The following is a 5,028-nucleotide window of genomic DNA, read 5'->3' as shown; positions in this document are numbered from 1 at the left end:
CAGCCATCCTATTTGTCCAGCACATTCTCTCTCTAACATCTACATGAGGCAAATTATCAGAGTTCTCTTTAATGACTTTAAACATAAAATGGGCCAGTGGGAAGAGTAGGCTACAATTCAAATATTTACAGGCATTAAGTTATAACATACAGATGTATCTGACTCCAAGACAGATGAATTGATCTCTGCAACCAGACAAAGCAAGTCTTTATCTCAAAATATCTTCTTCCACAGTGCTACCAATGTTGGCTCTGTAAATTATATTTTTGTAATGATTTCTCTTTTTGAAAAATTTCTGTTTGCATTTGTTATTAGATAAGTTAGTGTTTTCTATTAAATTTCAGCTAAATTCCCTAGGCTCGCAACATACTCTAACCCTTTAAAGACACTTTGAATACTTTTACTGAGATCTCCTCTATGCTTCTGTTAGGCTAAATCTCTGACTTTTTATTTTATTTCCATTATTTTGAGACTTGATGTTGGTTATACTACGGCCTTTTTTTCTTTTTATTCAGGGGAAAGCACGAACGCAGTCCCCCACTACCACAAATTATGCAGTCGAGTTTCCCACATTTGGGGAAATCTCAGCGGTCAGCACATCCGGAGTGCAATGGATAAGCCTCGCCCTGGGAAAACCACCTTCGTGATCATGGTATCTCCCCTGCCAGGTAAATTTACTATGGCCATTTTGTATTGACAATGGTCACAAGGGTGACGGCAATCGAGTTCAACAATCGAAATGAATACCAATACAACATACATTTCCCTGTGTTGTAATAATGAAGCACTTTAGTACAAGCAGCCATGACCAGAGTCATCTGAGCTGAGCTTCCTACAGTTTTGTTATGCTTCTTGCTCCTCATTGTCCTACCACTGTGGCTTTCTATGTTTTTATCTTAAATTTCTCCATGGAACTATCGCACATGCTGATGCTTTGTTTCTGAAATTCTCATCCATTTCACCACCTTACACTCTTATGAGCATTTGTGACAAATAAAAACAAATTCCAATTCCAGGTAACAGGAACATTTACCACTAAAATATGGGTCTTCTCCTTCCCATCAGCACTTCACAAAATCTTGACTATTTTCGCAGTGTTCCTCAGACTATTCCAAAAATAACTAAACTTCATAAACTCACGGAGATTGATCTTGCTAATTTAACTGATAGTTCTCATGTTTATAAATTCTCTGGTTCCAGATCAGCCCTGATCTTAATCAATTTCTGAGCAGCCTCGGATACTGCAGGATGTTCTCTATTAAAAATGTCTCTTGGCCAGGCACAGTGCCTCATGCCTGTAATTCCAGCACTTTCGGAGGCTGAGGTGGGTGGATTACTTGAGGTCAGGAGTTCAAGACCAGCCTGGCCAACACAGTGAAACCCCATCTAAAAAATACAAAAGTTAACTGGGCATGGTGGTGTGCATCTGTAGGCCTAGCTGATTAGGAGGATGAGGTAGGAGAATTGCTTGAACCCAGGAGGTGGAGGCTGTACTGAGCCAAAATCACATGACTATACTCCAGCCTAGACGACAGAGTGAGACTCTGTCTCAAAAATAATAAAAATAAATAAACAAAATTAGTTTCCTGCTTCTCTCACTCGACAAATCTAAACTTTGTTGTGAATATGTGGAAGCATTTTTGTTCTTTTCAAATATCACATAATCATTCTGCTCTGAATTTGTGATACACGATGATAACTGGCTCATGCAAAGTCCCTCAAGTGTTGTGTTTTATTTGTTTTTCTCTTTAGCTCTAATTGCATTTGCTGGCTGCCATCATGGTTGTCAGTTATTTTAGCGCATTTAATACACATACTTTGAAATTTTGTATATTGGAATTTTTAAATAATTTTTGTGCAAGTTCAATAAAATATTTAGAGATATAATTGTTGTCTTGTTTCTTCTTTTAATTGAACCTCTTTTAAGAGTTGTTATGTTTCTCTGTGAACATTTAATGTCTTGCTTCCTCAGAATGTGTCTGTCTCATTGCTTTATTCATTTTTCCAGTAATGGACAAGTAAGTTACTAGCACTCTTTGCTTTCCAAGACTATTCTTATGCTCATCCTGATACATACATATTTTGGATCTGTGGAAGAGTTTTTCATGGATCAATGTGCCAGATGGGATTTAATAGGTGGGATAGTATGGGCACATTTAATTTAACTATCTTCCTCAAAACTGTCCTATAAAAAGTCTGTGCAGGTTCGCTCTTTTACTAGCAGTGCATAAGGGACCTATTTTTCCACATGCTTATCAATATCCTGTTTTATTCAACTTACACGTTTGTCATCTGATTACTATAAAGTGTTTTGTTTTAAGCTCCCTGATTAAAGCAAACAGTATAATTCCTCATCTATGAATTTTTATTTGCACTTTTAACACATTTTTTAAAATCATATACCTAATAGGTAAAAGTTTCTTATTAGCTTTAGACATGATAAAAACCTCTCATCTGGAAATTTATCCAGTGCACCTTTATTTTAATAAAAAAATTACTATTGAAGAAATAGAAACAAAATGTTGCTCAATATTAGTAGACCTTATTTTCTATCACAGAACCACAGAAAGAGGCTTCTACAGAATTTAAACTTTTATTCATCTTTCATAATTCTATCTACCTGAAATCTATACATTGTAGTATAAATTTCCAATTGGTTTCCAAATTTTGTCTCATTTTTAACACCAAATACCAGCAGGCTTCTTGTTCTCTATCGAATTGTGGTGCCATTTTGTCATATATTTAATTTCCAGATCTGCTACTGTATCAGTAAAAAATATTTTAGTTACTATACTTTACAGTCAGTGATTATATATGTCACCAATTTTAAACCTTATTTTCAAAACAGCCTTGACCATTCAGTGTCAGTTCCTTTTTTTTTTTTTTTTTTTTTTTTTGAGACAGTCTCACTCCATCACCAGGCGCCAGGCTTGAGTGCAGTGGCGTGACCTTGGCTCATTGCAACCTCTGCCTCCCGGGTTCAAGCAATTCTCCTGCCTCGGCCTCCCCAGTAGCTGGGGCTACAGGCGCGCACCACCACGCTCAGCTAATTTTTTTGTATTTTTAGTAGAGATGGGGTTTCACCATGTTGGCCAGGATGGTCTCGATCGCTTGACCTCGTGATCCGCCCGCCTCAGCCTCCCAAAGTGCTGGGATTACAGGCGTGAGCCACAGTGTCATTTACTTTTTTAAATAAATCTTTAAATTATTTTATTATTTCAAAATATTCTGCCAAAAATATTTTAAATGCCTTACGTTCAGACACTAATTAAAAAGAAAGTAACAGCAATAAATTTAAATTAAATTTAAAACATAAAATTTAGCCAATCATGATGAAGCCATGTTTCTCTATTTATTTAAAATTTCATTTATAAACTTTAGTAGAGATTTTTAAAATGTTTACATGTGATTATTTCACAGTATGTGATTTTGAAGAATTTTTATATAATTTAAAACTTACAGAAATGTGTCAATAGTTCAAGTTATCTCTTTATGCATTTAGCTGGCTCTGGAGTTTTTCTCAGATCTTGAGTAGAAAACTGAGCTCATTAGTTCTTTGTCCAGGGGTATGTTTCAGGTATGCCTTTGTGGGATAAATTTCCTGTGACTTTGAAAATATATTATTTCAGCAAAACACACTGCCATGTGTGTACCTACGCCACTGTCATGCATGCTCTGCTCATGTACCCCAAAACCTAAAATGCAACAAAAAATTTAAAAAAAAAGAAAATATATTATTTCATTCTGACATTTCTAGATATAATTGGGTGGACATGAGTATCTGGTTTCAAAGTTCTTTCTCACTGTAAATATTACTTTATTGTCTACTTAATGGCAGACCCAGAGCTAAGAAATTGGGGTTATGTGATTCTTTCTACTCTGTGAATATATTTTTCTGTTGTTAGTTTTCTCTTTTTTTTCAGTTTGTTTTTGTCTATTTTTTTTAGAATCCTGTGTTTTTTGCTGCTGAAGTCTCTTTGTCTAATTATGGCAATTATTATTTCTTCAAATATTGCCTCCATACATTTTCTTTTAATTCTGGAACTCCTGTTTTTAGATGCTAATGGCTAGTGATCACAATTCCAGGCTTTATAACTTTTTTCTTTTATAATTTCACTTATTTCTCTCTCATGTCATGTGAGATACATTCCCAAACATAGTCTCTGGCTCTATATTTTCTGTTATCACATCAGTTTAATTATTTAATGAATACATGCTATTTGTATTTGGTTCTTTTTTAAAAAGAGAAATATTTGTGTTCACTTTTCATTAACGTATCCTACATTGTATCTTAGTAGAGGCTTATTTCAAAATTTTAATAAATTCATTATATTTTATTTTAACCTATTGTATGTTATTGATTTGTTATAGAATATTTACTGTCTACTTTTTTGAATACTAGAATGCATTGCTTTATTTTTCCTTTCAGAAATAGCTGTATTCGTTGTTTACATGTGCAAGGGGGTGGTGACAGGGGCTGGGGAGATGGGGAAGGACAAATCTTAACGTCTCACTCTGTTAATCTTTATGAATTAAGGGCAGAGAGGTGGTGTTTCAGGCAGTGGCCCCTATGGTGCCACAGCCTGACTTTGATGGTTCTTGATTTCAGTCCTCAGCCACAGGGGATACTGCAACTAGAAAAGGCTCTCCTCCCCTCTTGCATTGTCCTAGGCGTTGACCTTTTATGACCTTTACTTTCCTTGCCAGGCCTGTCAGTCAGGACACCAGGAGGAAGCCCTTAGGGGCCTCTGCATGCCTGCATTGCTACCATGTCTCTTGCAGGCATTGGGGCTCTCATGGGTATGCATTATGCTCTTTTCTCTACTCATTGGTGATTGAACAAAATCCCAAATAGTCACTGTGGAGGAGAAGAAATAGAAACACTACCTGAGTAAGCACTCTACTCAAAACCCTCCACGCAGAAGGGGCCCAGAGCAGTGTCCCTTCTCTACCCAAGCTGCCTTCTTCCCTCAGAGGCTCACTCACTCCTACCTCCCCAGGGTTTTCCATATTATCTGTCTCAGTCCT

At 36.3% G+C, this 5,028-nt stretch overlaps 1 non-coding gene across 1 annotated transcript; it reads right to left on the bottom strand.

Annotated features, from left to right (window-relative positions):
- Positions 1 to 512: 512 nt before the first annotated feature.
- Positions 513 to 676, bottom strand: LOC118147097 (U1 spliceosomal RNA). Its single transcript, XR_004733261.1, has one exon. It is a non-coding gene; the product is annotated as a U1 spliceosomal RNA (small nuclear RNA).
- Between the last annotated feature and the right edge of the window lie 4,352 nt (positions 677 to 5,028).

The sequence above is a fragment of the Callithrix jacchus genome, chromosome 13 (genome assembly GCF_049354715.1).
Source record: "Callithrix jacchus isolate 240 chromosome 13, calJac240_pri, whole genome shotgun sequence".
Lineage (NCBI taxonomy): Eukaryota > Metazoa > Chordata > Mammalia > Primates > Cebidae > Callithrix > Callithrix jacchus.
Note: the sequence above shows the minus strand (reverse complement) of the source record. Positions and strands in the feature narration are given on the sequence as shown.